A 16,664-nucleotide genomic window follows, 5' to 3' on the forward strand; every position below is an offset into this window, starting at 1 on the left:
ATGTTTTGGGAAACGTCCTTGTGACTCGCCTCACGACCCCCCCAAAATGTTAGATGGACACACCCAAAGATGGCTGAACACAACGCTTAACGCCCATTGACTTCTGGCTTCCATTGAATGCAGTCCGGTAGCAGCATTTGTAACCACATGCATGCCTGTGTTTGACACATGGTGCAGGTATACAGCAGCAAAGAATTGCCTCATGCACTGTGCTCAGCTGTACATATACAGGTCTAAGAACAACATTGGTACCTGAACTATGGCTTGTAAGGAAACCCGAGGGCCTGAATTGCTTTGGAAAAGCAATTTAGCAGCGACTTTGTTGGGCCATTTTCTTGTGTAAATGAAATTTAAAGTACTTGTTCCATCTCTCGATACACATTTCTATTGGTGCATCTCTATTTGGAGATCGAGGAGCTCATATGATCTCTTGTGCTAGGGGGTGGGGCTAGGGCCTTGAAGCCAGCAGAAATGAATATTGGGAGATCCAGCAAGTAGTTTAAACTTTATTTAGCAGCATACAAAAGAAAAATGAATGCACATTGGAAGCACTGTACAATCGCCATCAGTAGATTGTACAGTGCTTCCTATCGTCACACAAATCACACTGGAAATCACTGTAGCAAACCCTAGAAAAACAAACACTTAGCATTTGCTACAATGATTAGCGATCTGGAGTGGGCCCCAGGCCTAAGTGAGAAAAGTATGGAATCTGTTCTCTACGATATGCCAGATTCCTGGCTGCCAGGCTGACTGTTTGCCTTCAGTAGTGTTTAGGACACACACCTGAAACTTGTATGCATTGAGTAGAATCAAGATTATTCACCTTGTTCTTGGTCAATGCCTCAAAGGGCTCATTTACTAAGATGTCTCCAGAGATCTTGAAGCACCTCTAGAGGGTACGTCACAAATGGTTCAGCAAACCTGGAGTTCTTCGAGCCGATTCACACGGCCTCTGCATGCATGCAGAAAAGCATTTGTCATCTTACGGCATTTTTCATCCCCGCAGGCCTGGCCAGATTTATACTTTTTATGCCCCTAGACCAAGTATGCAACTCCCCTTTCTTGTGCTGCCCTCCCATTCTGTGTGCAGCCCCTCTTCCATGTGTATCATCCATGTACAGCAACCCCTTTATTTCAGGAACAGCTCCCTTGACCATCAGTTTTCTTTTTTAATGCATTGCTCCCCATTTTCAGCCTCTCCTTTCATAAGCAGCAACCCCTCTTTCATGTCCTGGTGCCCCATTGGCCTGCAGCCACCCAAGGCCTGGACCTTTGTGCTCTTACCAGAAATCTGGCACTTCATACAGGAGGACACAGAGACCCTGGAAAGAGCATGTTGCTTTCTGGGTCGTCAGAAATGAAAATTTGGGATCAGAACACGGCTGCCAGTAGAGGCACCGCCCTTTCACCTTTGGGCAGGACTTTAACAACAGGTGCCGTGGCTGGCAGTAAACGTTGGTGTGAACTGCTCCTTACAAATGTCTGCTATAAGGTGGTCGATTGTAGCCTTTTCCTGGATCATACTGAACTATAGTAGTGGCTGCTGAAAGGCAAGTAAATTAGTAGTTGAGCGATTGCAGTCGTATGCAGGTACCCGCAGTGAGTGCCTTTTTAAAAAAAATAATTCCAGGCTATCCAAAGATTATTACAAAACAAAACAAAAAACCTTTTGCTGCGCATTCTGCGAGTAATCACAACTTTATAATCATTAGTCTACGTATATCTCAGGAACCTTGACTATGATCTGATATGATCCAGGTGAGGGTGACAAATCCTGACTGCTGAAGAGTATTTTAATGAATTCAGTTCATTAAATGTTTTGCTGAATCACTTATAATATGGAGATGCTCTGAGGTCTCTGGAAATGCCTTAATAAAATTGGCCCAAAGAGTATTAAAGTCTCTGGTTTAAAATGATAGTGATTAGTTCCTTGCACTCACACAAGTGTGTCTTTTATTTTAAAGTACGCCTGTAACTTTAAGGACAGTTTTACAGCTGGCAATAGCATTGCAGTGAGATGCTCCGCCCCATTGCATCGCACTGCAACGCAAAAAACTGCATTCGTATGACCCTGCAGCAGAGTGCACTGACACACCCCTTGCCACTTGACGTATTCCCTGCTAGACAGGGTTTCCCGTCGTATTCAGGTCGCTCTATGCATGCACGCCGTACTGCCAACTAATTTAAAAATGTCTGCGTCGTCCATTGGACTTAAAGGCATTCCACCACCGCTGTGTTAGTGTAGAAGTCAGATGGTAATGTGCTTTGACTTTGCGGCAGGTCAGTGGCCAATTGGGAACTTCTGAAGCAACACGGTAAGTGTGCTAGGCCCATTGCCTTGCATAGTCGTTGCGTTACACTGCGGCAAAACAGGTTAACGCAATGCACACTTGCAAGGCAAGTGTAGAGGGGCTTCTAAAAAAAAAGTTACATACTTACATCAAAAGCAGTAGAGTGTTGTACTGTGTTAGCCATCAGTAAAAGCAAGAAGTTTTGAATCAGAATGATACCATTTATTGGCTAACTTAAAGGTAAATAAAAAATACACTTTTAGCTAATAAGCCTACTTCAGACTAACCTGTATAGTAACACAATGTTATAAACACACAGCTTGTTAACACTGGACATTCGGAGGAGAAACATTCTTTTGCAAAGATAAATATCAGTCATTACACTGTACGGCACTGCTGAACAGAAGCGTAAAGAGGAGGTGCTGATAGATCCAATGACAGGTAACGTGCGCTCTGCTGGCTTTAGGGAGTGGGAGGGGAGAGGCTATAAGGTAGTGCATGTGGACACGGAAACATTTTTTTATCCTGGAGGGGGAGGTTTAGGGTTTTTATGGGGAAGGGGGGGGGGGGCAGGTTTTATTTGGTTTGATAGTTTGAATAGCATGATGCATTACATTGCAGAGATATGAAGAGAATTGTTATGCAACGCAACAGATGCAGTGTGAATGCACCCTTTTTCTATCATAGAGGCATGAGGCTGGATTCACAATTTATTTTTCAGCAAAAGAAAACTGAGAACCAATGTTAACCACTTCTCTACCACAGTTTTTTTTTCCCCTTCAAAAGCTCTTCCCATTCATTCGGTAATAACTTTATCACTAATTATCACACTGAAATGATCTATACATTATTTTTTGCGAGAAAAACTAGGCTTCCTTTGGGCAGTACTTTATGCTAAGAATTATATTATTTTATATGGATTTGACAGGGAAGAAGAAGAAAAAAAGGAAAAAAATCACCATTTCTCAGCTTTCAGCCATTGTAGTTTAAAAAAAAAAAGTGCTATTGTAGATAAAACAGACACATTTTATTTGCCCGTTTGTCCCAGTTATTACAATGTTTAAATTGTGTCCCTAGTACAAAGTATGGCGATAATATTTTATTTTGGGTTAGGGGTGAAGGAGTTTCAAAAATAATGAAAATGTATTTATTTTTTCTATGGTAAGTGAATAATGGTGTATTTGGAAGTAGTTTTACTTTTTGGCCACAAGATGGTGCTATACGTACTCCGTTTTCTAAAAATAGAAAACAGAACAAAATATTTACATGTTTTTATAGGTGTTTGTAAACAAGGACATAGAAAAGCGTGGCAGAAGTTGCTAAGTGGTTAATCAATGGGCCAGTTTACACCTGAATGCGTTTTTCACAAACACAAAAACAACTAAGGGCCCATTCACACTTGAAAGCGCAAAACGCCTTGCATGAGTGATTTTTCAGCAGAAAAATCACTGAACACTGCGGCGATTTTTCCACGATCGCTTCTATAGCACTGAAACGCGATCGCTGGGAAATCGCCTAAAAATGGTGCAGGCGACGCGTTTGTGTTAGGCGATTTTGAGAAATTTGCCCCGATTAGTGCAAATCGCCCAAGTAAGAATGGGCCCATAGGGATTAACTAGCTTTCAAAAGCACTAGTGTTTGAGCGTTTTGCCGAAATCACCCGCAAAACGCACAAGTGTGAATGGACCCTTACAGCAATTGTAGCACTATCACAAAACTCATGCAGAAAAATGCACAGACTAAAGTGAATCCAGCATTACAGAAGTAAGTAATTTATATTGTTTTCAGGCTTATGTCGGGTTATTTTATGGGGTGTTCTGTTCAGGCCCCTTTTCCACTGACCATGTCAAGTCACGGTACTCTCCCCCATTGCAGCTCATCACAGAGGCCATTACAGTCAATGAGACATGACACACCTTCCTGCAGTGGGATAGTGTGGCAATGCTCCGGGCAAAAGTAATGCAGAACCTGCAGTTCGATACCCAGCTTATTTTTTTGGTCACACTGCACTTATAACTCGCAGTGCGACTTTTTGACTGCGGTGCGATTCTTCCAAACCACACCGCTACCACAGCACAAAAGTATAAAAGAACCCTCAGGCCCTTTTCACACTGGAGCCATCACTACGCTAAAATCTATGGGGCATTTTATACCTAGAGCAGTGCGATGTGTTCCACTGGAAGTGCCCAATTCAACGCAACAGTCATTCGTTTGTTGTCGGGTAATGTGCGGAGCGACGTGCCGAAAACCGGAAGTCATGTAAGTCTATGGTAACACAGTTTGTTTTGTTTTTTTTACCTTCGTATTGAGGCACGCATGCACGGAAGCATATTTTTTCAATACACTTCCAAGTTATTCAAATTTCGGCCACAGGAAGTAAATGCTAGAGAGACACCCTCTCCAGGGAACAATTTCATCCCACCAACATGCTGTATGTCGGCTTCCCACCCAGTGCTAACCTAACATGAGAAGAATCTTCCACTGGAAATCAATCTTCTCTGGGACCCCACCCGCACCTCCGGTTCACTATATGTGTGGCGTCAACTTCAGTTAGACTTGGCGCTAAACTGCGTCTCCTACCTCCCCGGCATCACACACATCAGTAGCAGCTTGGCTGCTGAGATGTTTTACTGATTTGTGTGATAAGCAGAAGGCGCAGCAGAGATCCTAGTCACAGCAAAAAGTGACATCACACAGACACCCTCCCCAGGGAACTACTTCATCCCACCAACCTAGTATATGTTGGCACAACCCACCCCATGCTAACTGAACAAGAGAAGAATCTTCCAATGGAAAACACAATCTTCTCTAAGGAACCTACCCCCCACCCATTTAAAAGCCTATAATAGTTGAAAGGTATGCCCTAACTAGTTGAAAGGAGTACAAACTCAAGGAAAAAATCTATCTTCTAAGAGAACCCTCCCACCCCACCAATATGCTATAGATGTGGTCTCAACCTGACATTTGACTAGGACCCACACGACGCCTTCTACTTCCCCTGACAATCACACATACCAAGAAGAGTACCACTCTGGCAGCGGAGATACCGTTCTTGATTTGTGCGACAAATAGACTGCGCAGTAGAGATCAAAGTCTCAGCTTCAGTCAAGACACCACCAATAGCATAGGTGAATGGCCCTACACTGCTGATTTATCAGCAAAAAAACCCTCCCAGATTAAGACACCCTCCCCAGGGAACAATTTCATCCCACCAACATGCTGGATGTCGGCTTCCCACCCAGTGCTAACCTAACATGAGAAGAATCTTCCACTGGAAATCAATCTTCTCTGGGACCCCACCCGCACCTCTGGTTCACTATATGTGTGGCGTCAACTTCAGTTAGACTTGGCGCTAAACTGCGTCTCCTACCTCCCCGGCATCACACACATCAGTAGCAGCTTGGCTGCTGAGATGTTTTACTGATTTGCGTGATAAGCAGAAGGCGCAGCAGAGATCCTAGTCACAGCAAAAAGTGACATCACACAGACACCCTCCCCAGGGAACTACTTCATCCCACCAACCTAGTATATGTTGGCACAACCCACCCCATGCTAACTGAACAAGAGAAGAATCTTCCAATGGAAAACACAATCTTCTCTAAGGAACCTACCCCCCACCCATTTAAAAGCCTATAATAGTTGAAAGGTATGCCCTAACTAGTTGAAAGGAGTACAAACTCCAGGAAAAAATCTACCCTTCTAAGAGAACCCTCCCACCCCACCAATATGCTATAGATGTGGTCTCAACCTGACATTTGACTTGGACCCACACGACGCCTTTTACTTCCCCTGACAATCACACATACCAAGAAGAGTACCACTCTGGCAGCGGAGATACCGTTCTTGATTTGTGCGACAAATAGACTGCGCAGTAGAGATCAAAGTCTCAGCTTCAGTCAAGACACCACCAATAGCATAGGTGAATGGCCCTACACTGCTGATTTATCAGCAAAAAAAAACTCCCAGATTAAGACACCCTCCCCAGGGAACAATTTCATCCCACCAACATGCTGGATGTCGGCTTCCCACCCAGTGCTAACCTAACATGAGAAGAATCTTCCACTGGAAATCCATCTTCTCTGGGACCCCACCTGCACCTCCGGTTCACTATATGTGTGGCGTCAACTTCAGTTAGACTTGGCGCTAAACTGCGTCTCCTACCTCCCCGGCATCACACACATCAGTAGCAGCTTGGCTGTTGAGCTGTTTTACTGATTTGTGTGATAAGCAGAAGGCGCAGCAGAGATCCTAGTCACAGCAAAAAGTGACATCACACAGACACCTTCCCCAGGGAACTACTTCATCCCACCAACCTAGTATATGTTGGCACAACCCACCCCGTGCTAACTGAACAAGAGAAGAATCTTCCAATGGAAAACACAATCTTCTCTAAGGAACCTACCCCCCACCCTTGTAAAAGCCTATAATAGTTGAAAGGTATGCCCTAACTAGTTAAAAGGAGTACAAACTCCATGAAAAAAATCTACCCTTCTAAGAGAACCCTCCCACCCCACCAATATGCTATAGATGTGGTCTCAACCTCACATCTGACTTGGATCCACACGACGCCTTCTACTTCCCCTGACAATCACACATACCAAGAAGAGTACCACTCTGGCAGCGGAGATACCGTTCTTGATTTGTGCGACAAATAGACTGCGCAGTAGAGATCAAAGTCTCAGCTTCAGTCAAGACACCACCAATAGCATGGGTGAATGGCCCTACACTGCTGATTTATCAGCAAAAAAAACCCTCCCAGATTAAGACACCTTCCCCAGGGAACAATTTCATCCCACCAACATGCTGTATGTCGGCTTCCCACCCAGTGCCAACCTAACATGAGAAGAATCTTCCACTGGAAATCAATCTTCTCTGGGACCCCACCCGCACCTCCGGTTCACTATATGTGTGGCGTCAACTTTAGTTAGACTTGGCGCTAAATTGCGTCTCCTACCTCCCCGGCATCACACACATCAGTAGCAGCTTGGCTGCTGAGATGTTTTACTGATTTGTGTGATAAGCAGAAGGCGCAACAGAGATCCTAGTCACAGCAAAAAGTGACATCACACAGACACCCTCCCCAGGGAACTACTTCATCCCACCAACCTAGTATATGTTGGCACAACCCACCCCGTGCTAACTGAACAAGAGAAGAATCTTCCAATGGAAAACACAACCTTCTCTAAGGAACCTACCCCCCACCCTTTTAAAAGCCTATAATAGTTGAAAGGTATGCCCTAACTAGTTGAAAGGAGTACAAACTCCAGGAAAAAATCTGGCCTTCTAAGAGAACCCTCCCACCCCACCAATATGCTATAGATGTGGTCTCAACCTCACATCTGACTTGGACCCACACAACGCATTCTACTTCCCCTGACAATCACACATACCAAGAAGAGTACCACTCTGGCAGCGAAAATACCGTTCTGGATTTGTGCGACAAATACACCGCGCAGTAGAGATCAAAGTCTCCGCTTCAGTCAAGACACCAACAATAGCATAGGTGAATGGCCCTACACTGATGATTAATCAGCAAAAAAAACCTCACAGATTAAGACACCCTCCCCAGGGAACAATTTCATCCCACCAACATGCTGTATGTCGGCTTCCCACCCAGTGCTAACCTAACATGAGAAGAATCTTCCACTGGAAATCAATCTTCTCTGGGACCCCACCCGCACCTCCGGTTCACTATATGTGTGGCGTCAACTTCAGTTAGACTTGGCGCTAAACTGCGTCTCCTACCTCCCCGGCATCACACACATCAGTAGCAGCTTGGCTGCTGAGATGTTTTACTGATTTGTGTGATAAGCAGAAGGCGCAGCAGAGATCCTAGTCACAGCAAAAAGTGACATCACACAGACACCCTCCACAGGGAACTACTTCATCCCACCAACCTAGTATATGTTGGCACAACCCACCCCGTGCTAACTGAACAAGAGAAGAATCTTCCAATGGAAAACACAATCTTCTCTAAGGAATCTACCCCCCACCCTTTTAAAAGCCTATAATAGTTGAAAGGTATGCCCTAACTAGTTGAAAGGAGTACAAACTCCAGGAAAAAATCTACCCTTCTCAGAGAACCCTCCCACCCCACCAATATGCTATAGATGTGGTCTCAACCTCATATCTGACTTGGACCCACACGACGCCTTCTACTTCTCCTGACAATCACACATACCAAGAAGAGTACCACTCTGGCAGCAGAGATACCGTTCTTGATTGGTGCGACAAATAGACTGCGCAGTAGAGATCAAAGTCTCAGCTTCAGTCAAGACACCACCAATAGCATAGGTGAATGGCCCTACACTGCTGATTTATAAGCAAAAAAAACCCTCCCAGATTAAGACACCCTCCCCAGGGAACAATTTCATCCCACCAACATGATGTATGTCGGCTTCCCACCCAGTGCTAACCTAATATGAGAAGAATCTTCCACTGGAAATCAATCTTCTCTGGGACCCTACCCGCACCTCCGGTTCACTATATGTGTGGCGTCAACTTCAGTTAGACTTGGCGCTAAACTGCGTCTCCTACCTCCCCGGCATCACACACATCAGTAGCAGCTTGGCTGCTGAGATGTTTTACTGATTTGTGTGATAAGCAGAAGGCGCACCAGAGATCCTAGTCACAGCAAAAAGTGACATCACACAGACACCCTTCCCAGGGAACTACTTCATCCCACCAACCTAGTATATATTGGCACAACCCACCCCGTGCTAACTGAACAAGAGAAGAATCTTCCAATGGAAAACACAATCTTCTCTAAGGAATCTACCCCCCACCCTTTTAAAAACCTATAATAGTTGAAAGGTATGCCCTAACTAGTTGAAAGGAGTACAAACTCCAGGAAAAAATCGACCTTTCTAAGAGAACCCTCCCACCCCACCAATATGCTATAGATGTGGTCTCAACCTCACATCTGACTTGGACCCACACAACGCATTCTACTTCCCCTGACAATCACACATACCAAGAAGAGTACCACTCTGGCAGCAGAGATACCATTCTTGATTGGTGCGACAAATAGACTGCGCAGTAGAGATCAAAGTCTCAGCTTCAGTCAAGACACCACCAATAGCATAGGTGAATGGCCCTACACTGCTGATTTATCAGCAAAAAAAACCCTCCCAGATTAAGACACCCTCCCCAGGGAACAATTTCATCCCACCAACATGATGTATGTCGGCTTCCCACCCAGTGCTAACCTAATATGAGAAGAATCTTCCACTGGAAATCAATCTTCTCTGGGACCCTACCCGCACCTCCGGTTCACTATATGTGTGGCGTCAACTTCAGTTAGACTTGGCGCTAAACTGCGTCTCCTACCTCCCCGGCATCACACACATCAGTAGCAGCTTGGCTGCTGAGATGTTTTACTGATTTGTGTGATAAGCAGAAGGCGCACCAGAGATCCTAGTCACAGCAAAAAGTGACATCACACAGACACCCTTCCCAGGGAACTACTTCATCCCACCAACCTAGTATATATTGGCACAACCCACCCCGTGCTAACTGAACAAGAGAAGAATCTTCCAATGGAAAACACAATCTTCTCTAAGGAATCTACCCCCCACCCTTTTAAAAACCTATAATAGTTGAAAGGTATGCCCTAACTAGTTGAAAGGAGTACAAACTCCAGGAAAAAATCGACCTTTCTAAGAGAACCCTCCCACCCCACCAATATGCTATAGATGTGGTCTCAACCTCACATCTGACTTGGACCCACACAACGCATTCTACTTCCCCTGACAATCACACATACCAAGAAGAGTACCACTCTGGCAGCGGAGATACCGTTCTTGATTGGTGCGACAAATAGACCGCGCAGTAAAGATCAAAGTCTCCGCTTCAGTCAAGACACCACCAATAGCATAGGTGAATGGCCCTACACTGCTGATTTAGCAGCAAAAAACCCCTCCCAGATTAAGACACCCTCCCCAGGGAACAATTTCATCCCACCAACATGCTGTATGTCGGCTTCCCACCCAGTGCTAACCTAACATGAGAAGAATCTTCCACTGGAAATCAATCTTCTCTGGGACCCTACCCGCACCTCCGGTTCACTATATGTGTGGCGTCAACTTCAGTAAGACTTGGCGCTAAACTGCGTCTCCTACCTCCCCGGCATCACACACATCAGTAGCAGCTTGGCTGCTGGGATGTTTTACTGATTTGTGTGATAAGCAGAAGGCGCAGCAGAGATCCTAGTCACAGCAAAAAGTGACATCACACAGACACCCTCCCCAGGGAACTACTTCATCCCACCAACCTAGTATATGTTGGCACAACCCACCCCGTGCTAACTGAACAAGAGAAGAATCTTCCAATGGAAAACACAATCTTCTCTAAGGAACCTACCCCCCACCCTTTTAAAAGCCTATAATAGTTGAAAGGTATGCCCTAACTAGTTGAAAGGAGTACAAACTCCAGGAAAAAAATCTACCCTTCTAAGAGAACCCTCCCACCCCACCAATATGCTATAGATGTGGTCTCAACCTCATATCTGACTTGGACCCACACGACGCCTTCTACTTCCCCTGGCAATCACACATACCAAGAAGAGTACCACTCTGGCAGCGGAGATACCGTTCTTGATTTGTACGACAAATAGACTGCGCAGTAGAGATCAAAGTCTCAGCTTCAGTCAAGACACCACCAATAGCATAGGTGAATGGCCCTACACTGCTGAGTTATCAGCAAAAAAACCCTCCCAGGTTAAGACACCCTTCCCAGGGAACAATTTCATCCCACCAACATGCTGTATGTCAACTTACCACCCAGTGCTAACCGAACATGAGAAGAATCTTCCACTGGAAATCAATCTTCTCTGGGACCCTACCCGCACCTCCGGTTCACTATATGTGTGGCGTCAACTTCAGTAAGACTTGGCGCTAAACTGCGTCTCCTACCTCCCCGGCAAAACACACATCAGTAGCAGCTTGGCTGCTGAGATGTTTTACTGATTTGTGTGATAAGCAGAAGGCGCACCAGAGATCCTAGTCACAGCAAAAAGTGACATCACACAGACACCCTCCCCAGGGAACTACTTCATCCCACCAACCTAGTATATGTTGGCACAACCCACCCCGTGCTAACTGAACAAGAGAAGAATCTTCCAATGGAAAACACAATCTTCTCTAAGGAACCTACCCCCCACCCTTTTAAAAGCCTATAATAGTTGAAAGGTATGCCCTAACTAGTTGAAAGGAGTACAAACTCCAGGAAAAAATCTACCCTTCTAAGAGAACCCTCCCACCCAACCAATATGCTATAGATGTGGTCTCAACCTCATATCTGACTTGGACCCACACAACGCCTTCTACTTCCCCTGACAATCACACATACCAAGAAGAGTACCACTCTGGCAGCGGAGATACCGTTCTTGATTTGTGCGACAAATAGACTGCGCAGTAGAGATCAAAGTCTCAGCTTCAGTCAAGACACCACCAATAGCATAGGTGAATGGCCCTACACTGCTGATTTATCAGCAAAAAAACCCTCCCAGATTAAGACACCCTCCCCAGGGAACAATTTGATCCCACCAACATGCTGTATGTCGGCTTCCCACCCAGTGCTAACCTAACATGAGAAGAATCTTCCACTGGAAATCAATCTTCTCTGGGACCCCACCCGCACCTCCAGTTCACTATATGTGTGGCGTCAACTTCAGTTAGACTTGGAGCTAAACTGCATCTCCTACCTCCCCGGCATCACACACATCAGTAGCAGCTTGGCTGCTGAGATGTTTTACTGATTTGTGTGATAAGCAGAAGGCGCAGCAGAGATCCTAGTCACAGCAAAAAGTGACATCACACAGACACCCTCCCCAGGGAACTACTTCATCCCACCAACCTAGTATATGTTGGCACAACCCACCCCGTGCTAACTGAACAAGAGAAGAATCTTCCAATGGAAAACACAATCTTCTCTAAGGAACCTACCCCCACCCTTTTAAAAGCCTATAATAGTTGAAAGGTATGCCCTAACTAGTTGAAAGGAGTACAAACTCCAATAAAAAAAATCTACCCTTCTAAGAGAACCCTCCCACCCCACCAATATGCTATAGATGTGGTCTCAACCTCATATCTGACTTGGACCCACACGACGTCTTCTACTTCCCCTGACAATCACACATACCAAGAAGAGTACCACTCTGGCAGCGGAGATACCGTTCTTGATTGGTGCGACAAATAGACTGCGCAGTAGAGATCAAAGTCTCAGCTTCAGTCAAGACACCACCAATAGCATAGGTGAATGGCCCTACACTGCTGATTTATCAGCAAAAAAACCCTCCCAGATTAAGACACCCTACCAGGGAACAATTTCATCCCACCAACATGCTGTATGTCGGCTTTCCACCCAGTGCTAACCTAACATGAGAAGAATCTTCCACTGGAAATCAATCTTCTCTGGGACCCCACCCGCACCTCCGGTTCACTATATGTGTGGCGTCAACTTCAGTTAGACTTGGAGCTAAACTGCATCTCCTACCTCCCCGGCATCACACACATCAGTAGCAGCTTGGCTGCTGAGATGTTTTACTGATTTGTGTGATAAGCAGAAGGCGCAGCAGAGATCCTAGTCACAGCAAAAAGTGACATCACACAGACACCCTCCCCAGGGAACTACTTTATCCCACCAACCTAGTATATGTTGGCACAACCCACCCCGTGCTAACTGAACAAGAGAAGAATCTTCCAATGGAAAACACAATCTTCTCTAAGGAACCTACCCCCACCCTTTTAAAAGCCTATAATAGTTGAAAGGTATGCCCTAACTAGTTGAAAGGAGTACAAACTCCAGGAAAAAAATCTACCCTTCTAAGAGAACCCTCCCACCCCACCAATATGCTATAGATGTGGTCTCAACCTCATATCTGACTTGGATCCACACAACGTCTTCTACTTCCCCTGACAATCACACATACCAAGAAGAGTACCACTCTGGCAGCGGAGATACCGTTCTTGATTGGTGCGACAAATAGACTGCGCAGTAGAGATCAAAGTCTCAGCTTCAGTCAAGACACCACCAATATCATAGGTGAATGGCCCTACACTGCTGATTTATCAGCAAAAAAACCCTCCCAGATTAAGACACCCTACCTGGGAACAATTTCATCCCACCAACATGCTGTATGTCGGCTTCCCACCCAGTGCTAACCTAACATGAGAAGAATCTTCCACTGGAAATCAATCTTCTCTGGGACCCCAACCGCACCTCCGGTTCACTATATGTGTGGCGTCAACTTCAGTTAGACTTGGAGCTAAACTGCGTCTCCTACCTCCCCGGCATCACACACATCAGTAGCAGCTTGGCTGCTGAGATGTTTTACTGATTTGTGTGATAAGCAGAAGGCGCAGCAGAGATCCTAGTCACAGCAAAAAGTGACATCACACAGACACCCTTCCCAGGGAACTACTTCATCCCACCAACCTAGTATATGTTGGCACAACCCACCCCGTGCTAACTGAACAAGAGAAGAATCTTCCAATGGAAAACACAATCTTCTCTAAGGAACCTACCCCCCACCCTTTTAAAAGCCTATAATAGTTGAAAGGTATGCCCTAACTAGTTGAAAGGAGTACAAACTCCAGGAAAAAATCTACCCTTCTAAGAGAACCCTCCCACCCCACCAATATGCTATAGATGTGGTCTCAACCTCACATCTGACTTGGACCCACACGACGCATTCTACTTTTCTTGACAATCACACATACCAAGAAGAGTACCACTCTGGCAGCGAAAATACCGTTCTGGATTTGTGCAACAAATAGACCGCGCAGTAGAGATCAAAGTCTCAGCTTCAGTCAAGACACCTCAATAGCATAGGTGAATGGCCCTACACTGCTGATTTATCAGCAAAAAAACCCTCCCAGATTAAAACACCCTCCCCAGGGAACAATTTCATCCCACCAACATGCTGTATGTCGGCTTCCCACCCAGTGCTAACCTAACATGAGAAGAATCTTCCACTGGAAATCAATCTTCTCTGGGACCCCACCCGCACCTCCGGTTCACTATATGTGTGGCGTCAACTTCAGTTAGACTTGGCGCTAAACTGCGTCTCCTACCTCCCCGGCATCACACACATCAGTAGCAGCTTGGCTGCTGAGATGTTTTACTGATTTGTGTGATAAGCAGAAGGCGCAGCAGAGATCCTAGTCACAGCAAAAAGTGACATCACACAGACACCCTCCCCAGGGAACTACTTCATCCCACCAACCTAGTATATGTTGGCACAACCCACCCCGTGCTAACTGAACAAGAGAAGAATCTTCCAATGGAAAACACAATCTTCTCTAAGGAACCTACCCCCCACCCTTTTAAAAGCCTATAATAGTTGAAAGGTATGCCCTAACTAGTTGAAAGGAGTACAAACTCCAGGAAAAAATCGACCCTTCTAAGAGAACCCTCCCACCCCACCAATATGCTATAGATGTGGTCTCAACCTCACATCTGACTTGGACCCACACAACGCATTCTACTTCCCCTGACAATCACACATACCAAGAAGAGTACCACTCTGGCAGCGGAGATACCGTTCTTGATTGGTGCGACAAATAGACTGCGCAGTAGAGATCAAAGTCTCTGCTTCAGTCAAGACACCACCAATAGCATAGGTGAATGGCCCTACATTGCTGATTTATCAGCAAAAAAACCCTCCCAGATTAAGACACCCTCCCCAGGGAACAATTTCATCCCACCAACATGCTGTATGTCGGCTTCCCACCCAGTGCTAACCTAACATGAGAAGTATCTTCCACTGGAAATCAATCTTCTCTGGGACCCTACCCGCACCTCCGGTTCACTATATGTGTGGCGTCAACTTCAGTTAGACTTGGCGCTAAACTGCATCTCCTACCTCCCCGGCATCACACACATCAGTAGCAGCTTGGCTGCTGAGATGTTTTACTGATTTGTGTGATAAGCAGAAGGCGCAGCAGAGATCCTAGTCACAGCAAAAAGTGACATCACACAGACACCCTCCCCAGGGAACTACTTCATCCCACCAACCTAGTATATGTTGGCACAACCCACCCCGTGCTAACTGAACAAGAGAAGAATCTTCCAATGGAAAACACAATCTTCTCTAAGGAACCTACACCCCACCCTTTTAAAAGCCTATAATAGTTGAAAGGTATGCCCTAACTAGTTGAAAGGAGTACAAACTCCAGGAAAAAATCTACCCTTCTAAGAGAACCCTCCCACCCCACCAATATGCTATAGATGTGGTCTCAACCTCACTTCTGACTTGGACCCACACGACGCCTTCTACTTTTCTTGACAATCATACATACCAAGAAGAGTACCACTCTGGCAGCGAAAATACCGTTCTGGATTTGTGCGACAAATAGACCGCGCAGTAGAGATCAAAGTCTTAGCTTCAGTCAAGACACCAACAATAGCATAGGTGAATGGCCCTACACTGCTGATTTGTCAGCAAAAAAACCCTCCCAGATTAAGACACCCTCCCCAGGGAACAATTTCATCCCACCAACATGCTGTATGTCGGCTTCCCACCCAGTGCTAACCTAACATGAGAAGAATCTTCCACTGGAAATCAATCTTCTCTGGGACCCCACCCGCACCTCCGGTTCACTATATGTGTGGCGTCAACTTCAGTTAGACTTGGCGCTAAACTGCGTCTCCTACCTCCCCGGCATCACACACATCAGTAGCAGCTTGGCTGCTGAGATGTTTTACTAATTTGTGTGATAAGCAGAAGGCGCAGCAGAGATCCTAGTCACAGCAAAAAGTGACATCACACAGACACCCTCCCCAGGGAACTACTTCATCCCACCAACCTAGTATATGTTGGCACAACCCACCCCGTGCTAACTGAACAAGAGAAGAATTTTCCAATGGAAAACACAACCTTCTCTAAGGAACCTACCCCCCACCCTTTTAAAAGCCTATAATAGTTGAAAGGTATGCCCTAACTAGTTGAAAGGAGTACAAACTCCAGGAAAAAATCTACACTTCTAAGAGAACCCTCCCACCCCACCAATGTGCTATAGATGTGGTCTCAACCTCACATCTGACTTGGACCCATACAACGCATTCTACTTCCCCTGACAATCACACATACCAAGAAGAGTACCACTCTGGCAGCGGAGATACCGTTCTTGATTGGTGCGACAAATAGACTGCGCAGTAGAGATCAAAGTCTCTGCTTCAGTCAAGACACCACCAATAGCATAGATGAATGGCCCTACATTGCTGATTTATCAGCAAAAAAACCCTCCCAGATTAAGACACCCTCCCCAGGGAACAATTTCATCCCACCAACATGCTCTATGTCGGCTTCCCACCCAGTGCTAACCTAACATGAGAAGTATCTTCCACTGGAAATCAATCTTCTCTGGG

General features: G+C 45.7%; 1 long non-coding RNA gene across 3 annotated transcripts in view; it reads right to left on the reverse strand.

Annotated features, from left to right (window-relative positions):
• LOC137546974 (uncharacterized) overlaps nt 1-16,664 on the reverse strand; it is a 429,594-nt gene that overhangs the window by 238,799 nt on the left and 174,131 nt on the right. The gene's annotated exons all lie outside the window — the stretch shown is intronic.

Source organism: Hyperolius riggenbachi, chromosome 2 (genome assembly GCF_040937935.1).
Source record: "Hyperolius riggenbachi isolate aHypRig1 chromosome 2, aHypRig1.pri, whole genome shotgun sequence".
Taxonomy (NCBI): Eukaryota; Metazoa; Chordata; class Amphibia; order Anura; family Hyperoliidae; genus Hyperolius; species Hyperolius riggenbachi.